Source organism: Strigops habroptila, chromosome 4 (assembly GCF_004027225.2).
Source record: "Strigops habroptila isolate Jane chromosome 4, bStrHab1.2.pri, whole genome shotgun sequence".
In the NCBI taxonomy this organism is placed as follows: Eukaryota; Metazoa; Chordata; class Aves; order Psittaciformes; family Psittacidae; genus Strigops; species Strigops habroptila.
Genome location: NC_046358.1, coordinates 37,948,721 through 37,966,967, shown reverse-complemented (window position 1 = coordinate 37,966,967; position 18,247 = coordinate 37,948,721). Strand labels below are relative to the sequence as shown.

The following is an 18,247-nucleotide window of genomic DNA, read 5'->3' as shown; positions in this document are numbered from 1 at the left end:
TGCACTTTTTTCAGTGATGTTTTTCTGGTTATACCTTCACTTTGTTACATTCATATGTACTTCTCTTCAAAGCCTTGACTCTTCTGGTTGCAGCAAGGTTGTTTTTTCATCCGACCAAAAGGAGCAGGTTTGTCAGAGTACTTTTGATTATGGGGCTTGCAAGACTGTTTTCCCTCTAAGACAGTCTACTTGATTTCTTTCCTAGGACAGTATGAATACTGGCAAAGATTTTTCTGCTTAATGTTTCCTTTGATACCCTAATTTTCATCCTTTGACCTTCATATCTCTTCCTATTCCCCCTTCCCCTCAATATTTTTTATTCCATTGGGAAATGGTGAGTGCTGTTGTATATACAAAGGTTAAAGCATTCTTAAACAAAAATGTTAGAAAGGCAGATTAATTTATTTGACTTATATTTTGGGGGTTATTCCTCTCTAAAATATCCAGATAAAACTTAGCTTAATTTAGTGAAAATAAATCTCACTAAACTGAAGACATAGTATTCTGTGTCTCCAGCAGGCAACTTAAATATTTGAGAAGACTCAAGTAGAGAAAGCCCTCCTAATTTCCAGAGGAAAATTAATTCCAAAGAGGACTGAAGTGCTGATGATTACCAATATATTTCATGGAGAGCTGTGCTTAGCAAGGATATCTTATCTAAGGTGAACTAGATTGCATTTGGCTGGATTCAGACGATGAGAGCCACTGTGGATTCAGAAATGCTTAAATGCTTATTGCGGAATGTGTTCCTGATTTGGAAGCTCTGAAATGCAGAGAAATTTACTTAATTCCTTCAGATTTACTGGTTTTGTCAGGTGACAATATCTTGAACCCATCCACAGAGCATGGTAGTCAGTTAAGAAAGATCGTGAAATTTTATTTTGCAGTTCTTTCCAGCTCACTATCAAGTACTGGCTGCTTCACCCTTGCCTGCTTCTTGCAGTTTTATCTCTGAGCAGACAGCTGAAACAACTCTGCAAAACATAATCATCTCATTTGGATCAAATCATGAAGCTTTCAAGAATAAAGGAAAATAAATACAATCTCCTTTCCCCTTCCCACACCATCACTATAACACTGAATAAACATGTAGGTAATCTGCTGGCCAGAACAGAATATGGAGTACAGATGTAACACACTGGCATTGGTTGTTGCTTCTCAGGGTTGGAGGAGGCAATTTGCTTTGACTGAACCTCCACTGACCTGCAAAGATAGATCAAGTCCAGACATTTGAACCAAGTTTTGACTTCAAGTGATGAAAGCTCAGCTACCTGATAAATCCCAGTTCTGAAGCTTTCCTGAAGCCGTGGAGCAGGTGCATGCCTACTTTAGCAGTGGCTAGATGTAGCTTTATCAGTTGAGAGACCTGAGATTTTTCATTAGCTTTTGAGTATGTAATCTTTACCTCTAGTGAGAGGTTGTTTTGGGGTACAAAATGTTTCAAAAGAAAAATAAAGAGATAACCACATAAATGTCAGAAGGATATGGGAGGTTATGCTGCCATGTACATGGAAATATAAGAAAGGATGAATGAATGTGGAGGATATGAAGAGATGGTGGAGGTGATGTACCGTTATTTGTTCAGTGATCATTAAAACAAAAGTAGGCAAAAGACCATGAAGTAGTCTGTAGAATTTTTGATATCCACTTATTATTTACTAATCAGAAATTGAATCTTTGCTGCCTTCCTGTTGATGGCAAGAAAATGGTCTTCTCTTAGAGAAACAGTAATGATTCCTATGGGTGAAGATGGCACAGATTTTTTTTCCTACTTTCACTGTCTCAGAAGGCCTTGATCCATGTTGCATCTGCTAGCTGAATAAACTTGGTATCATCTGAAATTTCATAGATTAAATTATGTAATGCATTATGCAAGCATGAACAGAACAGAAATATTCCAAAATGGTTTAAGAGACTAGAAAAATGAGAGCATGTGAGAAAATGAGAATAGGGAAAAAAACAAATGCAAATACAGCTAAGACAATGTATTAAACATTCATATCTAATGAAAAAGACAGACCAGAGCAGAATGGTTCCAAGAGATGATTATATGCTCACTGCATGTAGTGCACAGTAACACTCGCAAATGCCTCTGGCAGTAAAGCTGGCCACAGTAAATCCAGGCCTCCCATAAAGACGGAGGAAATTACATGGCATGCTCACTAAAGATGGTGAAACAATAAAATATTGGAAACTCTTGTTGCTGGAAAGATACTGGTAATTTGGAGGGAATTTGTCAAAAACTGGCAAGAAGTGGATTGCTGGAGATAGAGATACTAGTTTAGAAAGAGGAATGAGAAGATTTAAATAAGTGTAAGTTGGCAGTAATGTCCGCTTTCAGATTTTAATAATGTGACTACTAGGAGGGAATAATATGGAACTGCTTTCAACATTCAGGGCTAGAGTTATCATGATAATATAAAATCTTCTGCAGCTTTGATCCCTGAAATAGGTCTCTGAGCCATATAAAAGCTTCTCCCACCGAAACCACCTTCGAAAATATAAGCAAAAAACCACAAAGTTCTTCAATAGCAAATATAATTGAGAGAAAATAATTTTGAAATGTAAAAGAATTTTCTTTTGGTTTTGGACCATTTCTCCTTTTTATTTGGTTCATAAAATGATAAAGATATGCACTCCAACCCTAGGTGCCTTTAAGCACTTTAAAATCACGGTAAAGTTTAATAAATTGACACAAGTTCTGTTTGCTGGTCACCACTGTCATAATTACTAGCACTTTTTCTTCTGCTGAATATTGCATGAACATAATTTCTGAATTTGCCTTTTAATTTTGTCCCTAACTAACACCCAAAGAAAGGTGGGTGCTTGGCGGAGCACCAGTGGTTGAGGTTTGTTATGCTAAAGAGTAAAGTGCTAAGCTAAGGAGCCTGTGTAATATATAAGCAGATTTTCTCCTGAATTGAAGAGCTCATGCTGTGTACTTCTTCTTATGTCAGCTGTAGCTGTGACATAGGGAGGCAAAAGAGACAACAACACGTCAGAAAAAAATTAAACTGAAATCATTAGGAGCTTCAAAGATAAAAACAATACCCTGAATTCTGCCCAGAGCCCCAGGCAAGTGCTGCAATTTGGCAATTACTGCTGTAAATGTAGTTTTCCTTAGTATTCAGATTATCAGTGCTGCTCTAAATTATCTCAGTTTCTAAATAGAAAATTGGCAGTATCCTACCCATTGGATTAAAATAGAGTAGGACAAAACAAAATCCCCTCCAGATTAGAAGTTTTTATTTATTTTTCCAAGTATTAATTTCAGAAGAAGAACACTTCACTTCTGTTGCTACCTGGGTACCCAGGAAAAGGCATCGCTCCAACCAAAGATCCTGGTTCAACAAGATGCTTAAGCTGGTGCCTAATTTTAAGCACTACTCCAGCCAAGAAAACCTCAGCCTGCTTCCCTAAAATTTAGCCGTGGTCTTACTAACGTCATCAAATAATGGCTCTGAATTACAAATCTAATTCTCCAATAGGAGCTGCGTTCCTTCAAAGCATGTCTTTGCTGACTTTCTGGTGTTTCACTCTAGCAAAATTTAGAAAGCCCTGTTCAAACAGGACTGGAATGGGATTCATATGAACTGTCCTGTGGAAAATACAACTGTGACGTATTTGCATTTCAAGAAAACAACAATAACAACAAAGCAATATAAATTTCTTCATTCCTAACAAAATGCACAGTCTTCATGAGGCTGTTGCCAGCTTTCTGTTTAGTGTCTTTATCCTGACATGCATATAGACCCATGGCCCTTCCTTTCTGAGTATTTTTACCCTTGAGATTTTCTAATGCTGTTCTGTGGTCATTATTTTACATGTCTTCGTTGAGTAATTTTACACCATATTTAAGTTTTCTCTACCTGTCTACCACCTCTTTCTTGCTGCTGTCTGCAAATAAGATTAACACCCACTGCGCAAAATTCTTCAGTTCAGTTATATAATTTGGGATCAAGGCCCAGCTCAACAGCTCTTCTTAGAAGTCGGTGAACTATTATTATAATTATTCTGTGTTCACAAAATTTAGACTTTTATAGCTAGTTTGAAAGGCTTGATTATAAACCTCCTTCCTATAATTTCCTTTTGAGACTATCACATGAAAATGTAGAAGGTGTCTTGCAGAGTAGGTGTCTATACTCACAGTGTTTCCCTTGTCTGTAAACTGTCAGTAAATTGACACAAGTATTGTGAAATTAAGCACTCATACCTGAAGATAGTCTAAAAATTAATAATTTTCCCCTGCATTAATATGTACATGTTGCACATATTATATATTTAACTCAGGTTTAATGGGATACTTGAAAATCTATATTTAACAGGGAAACAGGAATATAGCACATTTACTTCAGAGTAACTTTAACTTTTGGGATTCCTTGATTGCTGAGTGCCTGATTTTAAAAGCTGTAGCTTGCATCTTTATTAGTATAATTTGACTATTATTTCAAAAGTAATAATAGTGGTGGATGCTTAGGAATATTTAAAATAGGGTTCTTCAGCTGTGCTGTGTACAAGCTTTTCACACAGCCTAGCTGGGAGCCGAGTACTTTTCTAAACATACAGTCTTCCTAGCCTTCTCTGTGGAACTGTTAAGTTGCTTAAATTTAAATTTACCTCCTGCTTCAGCAGTTTAGCTTATAAATTTTTGTACTCTGGTAGCTGGACAGTTATCTAATAGACCACATCTGTCATTACTGCTCTGATCAGTCATTCAATATTCTATATCAGGCTTCTCCATTGACTTCAGAACCAGGTCCAGATCTGCTTTAGATATGAGATTCATGGACTGATAGTTGAAATTAGGGACCTACATTATGTAATTGAGTTGAGGCTCTCAAAATAGCCTTAAGGAGTTAATATATCCATATTAGAGAGTAAGATAGGCACCTAAATCCTCTGGATATATCACTCTGTGTTCGTGCCACCTGCAGTATTCTTCAACTTCTACATCTGTACAAATAAATACATAATGCCCTTTTTGGATATAAACTAACTATGAAGTTATTTGAATGATCTCCATTGTATTGTAGTAAACGGACAAAACAAAAGATCACACTCATCTTTACACTGTCAGTATTTTTCTAATGCAGAAGAGGCATTTGCTAATAGGGAATATGGAGTCTTTGACATTTTGGGTCCCAATCCTTCAGTGAAGCTAGTCATGCACCTGCTTACTTTGTGCACACATCATTCTAATGAATTCTAAAGGACTATTCATGTGCATAAAGCTAAGCCTGTGTGTAAAAGCCTTTGCAAGACTGGGCCTAGGTTGTAAGTTTGATAATGACCTGAGCGTGATTCAACAGGGAACAAGTAGTCCTTTTTAAATGTTGAGAAGTGTAACTCCAGCTCAGCTGCACAGGTATGGGCAGTGCTAAGAAACCTTGTTGTACATGGAACTCTCAAAAGTGACCAATTAAAAAATGAAAAAGGATACCCTTTTCATAGATACAACATAGATTTTTTTTTCATTTATATTTTATAATACTGCATTTTTAACTTAATCTTTTTAATTCTTGGCTTCAGCTTAATTTCACTATGGCTATGGATTCCATTTGAATAATTTTATTTCAGGAAGTCAGAAATGTTCCTGGTTTATATGCATATAAATATATGTATGTCACCTGTAAGAAAGAGTAGATCTGCTTAGAGAATGGTAATTGTGAGAAATCATAACTGTGCTCTTTGGAACATTTTTGCTTGAGGAGGAGGCAAGACCAGCTCTGTTTCACAAAGAAGTGCACAAAAGAGCTTTCCATATTTACTTGTTCATACCATGCTATATTCTGACTTCTGCTGCAAGTGCTTTGTGCTGCACTGCAGCAGTTTTTGTTTTCAGAGACAGCACATCACCTGCAGGAGCCTTCTAACAACATCAGGGCAATTCCAGTGGTTGTGATACATCTCTTGAAACATTTTTCTTGATAATGCTTCCATGAGTTGTTTCCATCAGGAACTTCCATAGAATTTGATAACAAGGTTTTTTTTCATGTGTTTAACATTAAACATGCAGGCAGTCCTACAAAAATCACAATGAAAAATCAATGAGATTACTTAAATGGAAACTGAGTTCCCACTTGGGACTATAGATTTTGGCGTTTAATATGCCGAGTGTATGAAATAGGCATGTTTATGCACAATCACGAAAGAGAAATGTTTTCTTTTGCATAAAGCTAACTGTTGTTTTATCATGATCCATTCGCTGCTAAAATAATCACTCTACTTTGTGGCCTTTAGGTAACATTGACTATGAAATATCACTTGTTTGTTAGGCTTACTAAGATAAAGTTGGTAAAAAGGAGTGAAAGAGTCTTTGTCCTGCAGCTTAATCAACTTTTAGTTACACTAGACTGGTTCATCAGAAAATTACAGTTTCCTCAATTAAAGGATTAATTTAATAATCTCAGATGGGTGAAGCAGGGAGCAGATTAGGCATGGAAAAAAACATACCAAAGCTGCCATGGGTGAAGGTGATAGTCCTGGGACCACCACTGCTGGCTTTGTTCTAGTTGTTGGCCTTCGGAACATGTCAGATCATTTGCTCGGTTTGATGAGGAAAAAGAACGAAGAAGGTACTTCTTATAGGGCATGGTGCTCCTTTCCTAACCTTTTTAATTATTATTTAAGTGAAGATTAAAGTTGTGAAGTTGGAGAGTATTTTGCTATTCTATAATTCAGCAGTCAGGCTGAAGTTTCCTTTATGTTCTTGCTGTTTTTATGCAGGCAGGCTGGGAGATGGACATTTGACAGGCCACAATAGACTGCTCCTTTCCCAGGTATCTCCTGCTTGTTTCCTTTATCTCTGAATAGGAAATGGCTTAAAGGCACCTGTGTTATGAAGGTCCCAGGGGCAGCTGCCTGACTAGTGAATGCCTGATTATGTGTTAACATGCTTTGTCAGATATTGGCAGAATCTGTTCTCTTCTTTTGCCTTTTCAGCAAGGGTACCATTGACAGACTGGCTACCCATTTATAGAAATGTTGTCCATCAAACTGTGAGGAAGGACAATGGTGTTTTTCTGTGGCCAGTGACTGTGGGAAACTTTTCTTTGGCTATTCAGGCAATTTTTGTAGCTTGCTCTGAAGAGGAGAGACTGATGAGTGCAAAAAGTACAATTAAGCAAAGCCAGACTTCAATTGAAGGCTGTAGTGTAGTCTGCTGTTCTCATTTTTTTATTTGGAAAAAAATCTATGGGTTTTCACATTGCTGTGTGGCATTCAGCGGGGGGCTATTACAATCCTAAATTTTTTTTCTAGACCACCTAATTCTAAGTAAAAATTAAATGTAATGAGAGCCACTTGGAGTTCTGAATATTTTAAAGCATAATTCCCACAGAAGGGATTCGACCTAAACTGCGGAGAGCATCAGTTGGCTAATTATAGCTGCATTTTATATTACAGCAGGTGTCAGATGCAGTCATCTCAATAAAGTCCACATAATACTCTGGAAAATAACAAAAGCTTTTCTTTGAATGTGGGTACTAATTTCTGCTAGGTGTCATATGAGCTCTGATACTTCTTATTGGCATTAACAAGAGCACTGCAGCACTCAAACATGCTTTTTGCTTAGGATGAATTGATACTGTAAAGCACTTACTAGTCAGCCTTGGCAGATGTCAGTAGTTAATACTAGTGTTGCAGAGGTTGGTATATAATGCAAAGAGTCTTATGTAAATACTTTTAGATGGGCTGGTTTTGAGAATGTGTGAGCCATGAAACAACTTACTTAATGAAAGCTAAATAGACAACAGCAGGATAACTGCATTTCCTTTAGCTTCTATCTTATTTTAAGTCCTCTGCAAGTAAAGGGCAGATGGGAAGGCAGTAAACTAGGTAGATTAAAACATTACACTTAATAAGCACATTATGCTTTCATACCATTTTCCCAATTCAATGGAAGCAGCAAGTTTGTTACTGAAGTGATGGGTGAGAAAGGTTTTTCCTAAGCCTTGAAACTGAGATTCCCTAAATTGTATCTAAAATAGCTTCAGAATTGTATCTAAATTGTATCTTCAGAACTGCCCATATATGGTGAAAATACAATCTATAGGCATTTTATGGTCACCTGACTTTTAATTTAGAGATGGGATTCTACGATTCCAAGAGGAATGTATTTTAAAATATTAATGAATCAGTAAAATAAATACTGAAGAGGGTAGCTTGCACAGAAGCCCTTGAATACAAGGAATTGTGATGACATGAAATGGAATTGCAGGTATAATGGGCAGGGTGAAAAGCACAGGCAGCAAAGCCTGCCTACCTGATTGTGCTTGGCCTAACATGCAACAGACACACTTCCGAAGCTTGCCAGGTACCCCAAGAAGCAGTAAGATGGGAAAAGCTTCAGTACAGAATGTCAGAGTCTAGTCAAAGGAGGCTTGCTGCTTCTCCTGAAGGTGATAAGTTGTGCCTGGTCCAAGCATGAATAAGGTTAAGGGCTTCAGCAAAGAGTAATGCCAAATGTTAGGCTAATTATGCACCACGAACAAACATCTACCATGTACTAGCAAAACAAAGGAAATTCAACAGATCATGAAAATCCCTTGACATCAGTCTTCTGTAAGAGAAACAAGCCACTTAATGATCTACTATCTAATGCTATAGATCTCTCCTCTGCATCATCTCCCCTGATAAAAGTACTCCCCAAAACCAGGCTGTCATTGTCTTTGGCGTAGAAGCCCATTGAGAATTGCAGAGGTTATAGAAATAATAAATACAACATAATATAATACATCTTTTATTTTTAAAATGTAATAAATAGTCAGCTCAACAAAACTGAACCACATGTTCCAGCATGTTACCTTAGCAACTCTATAAGAAAAAAAGTCACAGGTTATGACATATCATTTAATATTTTGTAGAACTGAAGCATAATTTAAATTATAATTTTACCACATTACATGCTGAGTATACAAACATGTAGGAAGAGCTTGGTCTTGGCCTGAAGACTAAATGCAGTAAGTAATTTGTAAAAAACAAATGAAAGTAAATTAGACAAATATATTCATATTAGCAATACATGTATTTCTGGACTAACATAGAATCATCATAGAATCATAGAATAGTTAGGGTTGGAAAGGACCTTAAGATCATCTGGTTCCAACCCCCCTGCCATGGGCAGGGACACCTCACACTAAACGATGTCACCCAAGGCTCTGTCCAACCTGGCCTTGAACACTGCCAGGGATGGAGCATTCACACACATATTGTTCAAAAAATTTTCTAAATGTAATAATGAACATATGTAATTCATCTAGCCTCTAAGCCTGGCCAAAACCAAATACAGAAACCAAACACAGAGGTACAGAGGAGAAACAAGGAAAATAATTCCTTGGCTAATCTATGCCTGGCATCTGGGGAGTAGAGGCCTGTCTATGAGAGAACTGCTTTAGCTCTCATACATGATGTTACCTCTAAGGAAAGACATATGAAAAGGCCTGAGAACAAAAGCCCAGTTGTAAAAGCTGAAGGCACGATTGCCATTGTACAAATGAATTTACTAATTTACCCTATTTATTCCGCATAGACCCTTTCTGAAACCTTTTAATATTGAGAGCAGCCTGGCTTAACTTGGAAAGCTCAGAGGAGTTCTGTGAAATGTTGGGAAAGTAAACAAGAGGTAGAGTTAACTGCCAAAACTCTGACCCTCATTGTCCTTTGGTTGTCTCCCTTTTAGCCCAAAAGACATGAGGGAGCCACGACTGTACTGCATTGCTTTTGGACTATTGCTTTGCCCTGTCTTAAATTCCTGGTGTTACAATGTGTTCCTGTGCATGTGATACAGAGCTGGCTATTGAAGAATAAAACCTCCTGCTGCTGGTAGACATCCTAGTTTTTTACATCCTAGAGGAAGATAAGGGTAGTTATCAGAAAGTAGAGATGCTGTTGTAAAAAGTAACTTCCAATAGTGTCATTCAGAATTTATTACCCTCTGCAGATTACAGAAGCCTAATGGCTTCTTCTTGTGATGTCTCTTAGGATTCTTTGGAAGCAGGCATGTGACATACAGTTCCTATGGTAATGACTGTTACTGCCCTATATATAACATGAGTTTTATGTGTGTGTAATTCCCCTCAATTATTCTAAAAAACTGAATGAGTCTAGGATAATTTTGTATATCACCTACTGTGAAAATTGCTTTGGTGGCAAGCAAAATCAACTACTCTATGACCTACACTTCTTGATATTAGAGGTTATATGAAACTTACTGCACTCTCCTTTCTCCACAGTTATTGCTACTTCTTCCCCTCCATTTTTACTCTAAGATTACAGGGATGCAATTGCACAATACAGGCAGCACAGATGGCAGCTGAAGGTCTGTATCTGCCAGGTGTCTGCGTAACAGCTGAGTCAGTGTATGCAGCTGAGCACAGCTCACTTTCTGACATAGATGTTCAGTGCCATTTCTCTGTGTCACGGCAAATGGAAGTACCTCTGGCAAATTTTAGACTATACTCAAGTACCCAGTACTTTGGCAGGCAGAAGTCTTGCTCTGAATTAATTGTAAATGCTTAGAAGACAGAAATACTTTCTGCATTCGCTACCATGGATGCAAAGGATGGGCTTAATGATGTAAAACACTGGGAAAGTGTAGGCTCTATATAAACAGAACACCTATAAATATAAACAGTATATAAATTATCACCTATACTCAAAGAAAGGTTGCAGGAGATGTGCTCAGATTTGCTGGCAGACTCCAGTAGAGAGAGGAAGACAAATCTTTAGAGCCAAAGAAGTCATGTAGTCCTATGATAACTAGGAGAGAAGAACTGGTTCTTGTAGTCTGGGAGGACAGGATGATGTCATTCTGAGCTATGTGGAATTGCCTTCCTCTTGATAGGGCTCAGATACATCCAACAGCTCCTTTCTGATAGTTGAGGTTCAAAAATCAGGTGTCATGGGGAGAGAAATTGTGTGATGCAGTATATGCACTATCCTGTGACAGTACCATAGTGAGATGCTCTTTCCTATAGGTACTGCAGTTATATGCCAGTAGACAGTGCAGATATAAGCTCTTCCAGACTACTGCTGCTGATCCCGATGTGTAAATAGATGCAATAGATGGGAGACTGTGAACCTTGACTGAAGGGGGCAGAGAGGAGAAATCTAAGGAAGAAAGAAACCGGGCGATGCCTTACATGAGGAGCAGTTTGGGAAAGAGGAGATTTTCACCATATAGGTTGAAGAACTTAAAATAGCTTAGGGAACAAAGGAAGGTAGGAAATGCGAAAGGGAGTTCTAGGCATGGTGCCTACTGTGACTGACACGTTAAGGGACCAGTAATGGAGCTAAAGCTGTATGTCTGGGAAGGCTTTGTGCTTCTCCAGCAGTTTTATAGGCAACATTAGTTCACTGTCTTCATGTTGATTACAATGCTATGGATCCAAACAAACTGGAGAGACTGGGGGAGGAATGTTGTTCCCTTGAGTAGCTTCAGCTTACAGACAGGGTTGGGGAGTGGAAAGAAAAAAAACACATGAGAAGGAAGAACTGAAAACTCCCAGACAGTCCCACTGACCATCATAGCCATCAGAAAGGTGGTTTCTGCATAAGAGAATGGCAAGATCCCAAAGGTGCCAGCCATGCTGTACTATTTGTAATGAGGTCTCAAGGGTGCCAGCAGTGCTGTATTATTTTGTAGTGAGATACAGGGATGACTTCATCTATTACCAGTGTTGTGAAGAACTGAGCTGTGGAGTCTAATGGTGAAGAGTTTCATTCCAAGCCTTATGAGAGTGAAAAAATGGTGCTTGCTGCTCTGAGTGAAAGGTGTATCTTCTTTGAGAGCTCACTTCTTTCATTAAAGGAGAAAATTAAAATATTTTAATAAAAATTAAGATTAAAATTAACACTCGATAACATGTCTGTGGACAAAGTTTAATTTTTCAGCTGTGTGGCAAAAGACTGTGAAATATCTTCATCTGGCCTTTCATTAAGCCACACTATCTATAAACGTATTTCAAGGAAAGTAAAGAGTTTGGAGTATTAAAAACATATACAAAGATTTTGCAGGTAATATGTGTGTGAAGGTTCAAGCAATCATCCAAGGCCAGGGTACTTGAACAAGTGAGGGACTGTTAAATTACTATAATCTTAAAAATAATTACTGTGATACTTTGGAGAATGCATTTACTATAACAAATATAGAACATATTTTCTAATTTCTATTATGGTTATCAAGGTCATTCAGTGACAGAATGCAAAATCTTTTATTTTTCTTATTCAGATACTGTCAGGTGCATAAATTCTATAGCTAATGTAGAAAGGCGTTTAAAAATTGGAATTCATTAATGAAGATATTATGTCTTTGCCCAATATCACACAATAATTTTTATCTTGTGAACAGAGTTTAACAATACACAGGCTCAGGCTGGCTTTATTCCAGTAATACATGCCATTTCCAAAAGTGTGTTGCCTATATATTAAGCACAGTGCATACACAAGTACCCTAGCATTCCTTGAAAATGAATTTCAAATCCACATTTATTGTAAGTGCTTTGGGGCAAGAACCATCTTTTGTTATTAAACAATGCAAATGGGATCTTGGCCCATAATTGGGGCTCCTAAGCACTGTGAATTCTTTCACCACTGTCTCACATTCTCTTTCTCCCTTTCTTTGTCCCTCTGCAGATTATGCCAGTGTTTACAAAGATTGGGATCCCTTGCACCCTCATCAGTTTTTACATTTGCCCAAGAATCAGATTCAGTTTAGCCTAGCATTCTTCACAAAGATAAAAGGGTGACAGATCCTGACACATTTGTGCTTTTGAAAAGTAGAAAAGCTGATTTCATGCATAAACCCTATCCTAAAGCTGTCTCCAAGGTGAAATTGTACCAGTATTGGTATAGGAAGTGGAAACAGCCAGATATTTAAAATACATACAGCAATGTGCTTGAGCACATTTTTTTGTACACTATAACCGGAAAATGCTGCAATAGCCTTATTAACCAGTTTTTAACTACTGAAACTTTGCTTTAAATCTGATTTCTTCATGATCAAAAGATACCTAAGATTCCTCATTTGTGTCTTAAGTGATAGCCCATCTTCTTTGCATGTATGGGCTTCTATCAGTATTTTTTAAAACTGTAATACTGGGCAAGAAGATATATTATTGAATGCTTATTTTACAGCTTCATTGCCTGGACAAACATATACACGAGTCATGCGTTAATCAGTCACGACATATAAGTATGTTCTATCATAAATACATGCATGAATTTACTGAAGTATTGATAATTCTTTGTGATTTTATTCAGTGACAGTGAATAAAAGTTTGATTTAGTAAGACTAGAAAGAAACTTGAAATTATTAAAGACATACAAAGAGCCAGAAAGGGCGATACTGCCAAATTAAAGTCTTTTTCTAAGGTCTGATACTTTAGCCTGTAGTTAAAATGAGCTTTGCCACTGAAAGACCATTGTGACCATAATGCTTGTTCCCTAAACAGGAGTGGTGTAGCAACAACTATTCAGTCACAGGTTGTTTGTATAGTATAAAGCCAGTAGAAACCATTGCAATTCTCTAGCTGGACCTCCCACATAACATAGATCTAAGAATTTACTGGAATTAATTCCTTCTGGAATTAGAGTGCATGTTTGAGAAAACATGCTGTTCTTGATTATAACATTTTCAGAGACAAAAAATCTATGAAAACTCCGAGTATGATGTTTCAATGATTATCATAACAATGAAAAAAATGGGACCTTTAGTCTAAATTTCTGTAGCCTTTAATTTCAGCCACTGAGTCTTGTTACACATTGCCAAAGGTATAACAAGATTTGCCCAAACTGAAGACATTGATCAATCTTCATGTTTCTTTATTAAGAACCTTATGCAACTTGGACAAATCAGTCTTTAATTTTCTTTCTGGGCTTCTCTACAGACAGAACTTAGTGTGCAGAAAGCATATGAATTCACACGGCTTGAGCTACTCAGCTCTAGTTTGCCAAGCACACCCACCTGATGAATGCTAAGTAGCTAAGACACAAAGTACCTTACCTTAAAGACATTTTTAATGTAATTTACAGAAGATTTTTTTTTATTTCAGTTTGAAATGAAACAAACTGTGTCTAAAAAAATTTGACTAGCAGCAAGGAAAAAAAGTGATGTACATTCTCTCCCTTTAGGCAATACTCTTGTGCATGCAGATCATGTGAGGCTCTGTTACCACTGGCATATATGCGTCAGGCCAGGCTAAACCTTATATTCTTAAAAGTATTCAATATGTTTATACTTCCATTTGGTCTGGTCAGGGAGCAGAACTATGTCATTTCAGTTGCGGTCTGAACAGCACGTAGGCATAGCTGTAGTTAGGATTGTGATTAGATTAGATTAGATTAGGATATCTAACTCATTTAAAGATCATGTATTGGCTTTAAATGAATTAGGGGGAAGGATTAAAAAGTTGTCAGGGAAGGAAAAGAGTTAATGTCAAAATCTTTTCCAGCAAGAAGTTCATTATGAATAGCAAGTGGAACCCTCAGTGGAATCCTCACCTTCATGGAAATCATGATTAGAGGCTTAAAAAGGTTAAAGAGATATAGCTACAGAAGAATGTTTCTATTATTTTATCTCGTGGGATATGTTACACAGTATTAGGAGCCTGGATATGGATTTGGATGGTAGAACCACTGACAGGCATGTGACTGCATGGAATTGCAAGATGATAAGTGCAGCTCATAGTCCCACATTGAAACTCAGCATTCTGCTGCTAAAGAGAAAACAGAGACAATAAGGACCTCCTACAAGGAAGCAGACCTCTGGAAAGAGCCAAGAAGTCAATATTTTAATTACTAGTTTGAAAAGCTGGTGTTACCAGCATGATCATGGTATTCCAGAAACATATTCAAAGCACCACTGAAATGGACCAGATGTGGGTGATGTGTCATTGAGTCCCTACTGAGATAGATGTGCAGTTCCCGAGGAAGGCATTCTTCAGGTAGAAAATACATGGCTGTGATTTTGAAGCATGTAGCTACGAATATCGATTATGACAGTAGCTTGATGTAACTGCCTGATCCAAATTCAAGGCATCCTTCTTAGAAAAGACCTGAAATTGAGAGCCAAAAAAGCTGTTAGTACAACAGGTTGAGATTGAGTACAGTGTTGCAGGGAGAAATCTCATCTGAATTTCTGCCATATCCTCTAACATCATATTAACAACATCACAGATTTCTGATTCAGAGCCTCCCATTCAGAGAATTCCTGTCAGCTTCCTTGTTCCTAGGACAAAACCAGGCCATATAAAACCATGTGTTGTTTGCTTGAATCCCATTACCAAACAATGCACATGATTTAGCATCTGTTTTTTCCTCAGGCACTTCTGCCTGAGACACCTTTAGGATGGCCCAGCTGCAGGACTATCCCCACAACTGTAGGGCAGTTCTGAGCAGGAATGTCCTCCCCCCCTGTAGAAGTGGGGTCAATGTGCATACTGGTGTGCAAGTAGCAGGGTTCAGAGACATAAATGTGCATACACATATGGGAGAGCAGTGTCAAGAAACCCAAGCTCATGCTCTCATCAGGATCTTCTAATCACATTAGCCAAAGTCTGACTTGGTCATGCTTTGTCTCTACCTGAGCCTATGACTTTTGTATCCCATGCTGTTTTAACAAGAGATGGAAGAGATCTCCCAGTCAGAAAAGCCAAAGCCTTGTGATGAGATCTGGTCGTATTGGGCCCTTGTAGTTATGCTGCTTGTTTGGGAGTCAGGATCTTGGAGTGAGGAGGCCTAAACAAAAATTTTTGTAATTAGTCTTGAAATTAATATCACAGATGTTAACATGAATATATAATCTTGCTCTTCCTACTTGGCTGTATTCTACGTTTGTTTCATAATTAGTCTGTCCTTCTTTCCTTGTTTTGGAAGATATCTATTAAAATTATCATAAGCAGCTCACAATTACTAGTCACATTTTTAAGTTCCTGTTCTTCTCACATTTGATTTGATTGATTTGTTGCCACATTTGATTGATTTGTTTTATTCTGTTCAGGCATCAAATTTCCTCACCATCCCTTGCTCCCAGGCAACCACTAATGCTTAGTTCTGCAAGTAATTCCCCTTTACCTCCTCACCATGAGGTCCAAGATGGAAACCTACATGACAGAGGCAACAATCTGAATAAAGATACCATCACCTAGGATTTCTAGGCAATCCACTAATGTTTTGATATTAGAAACATGAGAGCTCTTGTAGGGGACTCCTTTGAGGGAGAGCAGAGGTTGGCCAGTTCCAGCTTTATGCCAGACTATCACTTCTCCTCCTTCAGCCTTCAAATAAGTAATAACCATTGGTTTTAACATCCCAGTCATGGGAGTTTACTCTCAGGTCTCAGAAACACTGATGAGATTGATTTTAGACTCATAATGGAGCCCCTTTTTTTTTTTTCAACTGGGCTTCTGGCGGTAGTGCCTTGGCAATTTCATACTTCCTTCTCTTTGTGCTCTAAGATGTCTGTTCTCACCATCTCTATTTTTTGTACTATGTAAGCGCTCATTTGTTTCCTCTTTCACTCTGTCCTGTAAGCACAACACCTCCTCTGACTGCAATTGGTCCTTCTGCTGTAAGCCTGCTTCCTCCTCCACACAAACTGTGCAGCCTCCATTCGCCCATGAGATAAACTGGTACTCCATCAACCTTGCATCATTTATGTAATAATACATCATTTAGGTAATAAATCATTTTTTGTTCTGTATTTTGTATTGTCTTATTGCAGTATTCTGTGATAAAGTATAGTACTGCATCAAGCTAATTACCATCTTGTGAGCACCACGTTGTACTAGTAGCCACAGAATGCATTTCCATTAACATCATCATCTTGGGATATATTTAAAATGTGGATATAAATAAGCAGGGCTTAGAAAAGTGATTTATCCTGCACATCACTTTTAGCTTCACTTTTCTCTATTTAAGCATCCTCTGACAGTCTTCCCTGCCTTCAGCTGGAAATAGTAATGCTGTTGTAGCAGTGGTGATCTAAGAATAGGCAGAGATACAGGGCATGGAGAAAGAGGTACATCAGATCAGCTGGTGTGGTTGAAAAAGAGAGGCAAGCTTTAAGCTCCTCACCAAACTGTTACTGCAGAGCTGTGATCAGGGACTGCCAGAAAGCTTGTCCTCCTTTCCCACTTCCACTGACTTGTCTTATAAAGATATTCTCTCTGTACAAACTGTGTGTATCCTAAATAACAAAGAGATTATGTTGTTTATTTTAATTAATTTACGAGTATTTTCTTGATGTCTTTATTCAGAACCTTGAGTGAACAATTTTGGATGTACAAGTTCTCTTCTTCGAGACAGAGGTCTATCTTGTATTCTTCTTGTGCTTTATTTTGAAAGCACTGTCTTTAGTGAACAATCTGGGGAATTTTTGAATTCCCAGATTAAGGCTATATAAAAAGTAATTGTTAAAAATCTTCCTACATATTGTCATCCTTTTAATCCTGTTAGTCTCCCCCATGTATTTTCTGATTAGGATTTCTCTTATCAGACACTCAAAAAAAGTAAGAGGTTGAAGGGTAATGTGATGTTAACATATTTATAGTAGATGAACTATAGCATTTTTGTCTCAAACAGATGTCTGCATAGGTCTTGGAAGAAATGAAAAGCAAAATGCTGCTATGCGAACTAATCCAGTGTTTTGTCAAAATATTTCCAGAATTGCAGTCAGCTATAAATTAGTTTGAAGGATTTTTTCTGTAATAACAATTTTCAGCATGAAGCTTGATGTTCAAGTTGAAATCTCAAACTGCTACTGATACTGGAGAAGAAACAGAAAACGATTAGAGGAAGAAATAGCAGAGAATTTTTTAGCTAAATCTGTTCTGGTTTATATGATGTATTATGTAATTATGTATTTGGGTCTTGTGGTAATGATATGTTTAATGTAAATTGATGCAATAATGAACTTTATTGAACAGATTTTATAGTACTCTAAATTTGCTTGATATCTATATATCTCTATCTAAAATTGATAATTCCACATCATAAAAATATGTTTCTGTTGAATGTGCTGCACAATTAATCTTAGATACTTTAATTACAGTTTATCTTAGTTAACAATTTCAAGAAGGGATGTCTCCTTTACTTCTGTAACATGGTATTGATTTTCAGACATGACTCTTCTCACCTGTTTTCTGTAAGGAATGTATTTCAAAGGATTCTTGCTCTAGTGTCCAAGCATAGAGACACGCAAAATTTTCAGTAGTTTTTGAAAAATATTGATGGTATAACATTTTCTTAT

At 37.4% G+C, this 18,247-nt stretch overlaps 1 long non-coding RNA gene across 1 annotated transcript; it reads left to right on the top strand.

The window, feature by feature from the left end:
• Nucleotides 1–501: 501 nt before the first annotated feature.
• LOC115606745 lies at nucleotides 502–18,030 on the top strand. The gene is made up of 4 exons (XR_003990991.1): nucleotides 502–662; nucleotides 888–1,315; nucleotides 6,727–6,779; nucleotides 17,581–18,030. It is a non-coding gene; the product is annotated as an uncharacterized LOC115606745 (long non-coding RNA).
• The last annotated feature ends 217 nt before the right edge of the window (nucleotides 18,031–18,247 follow it).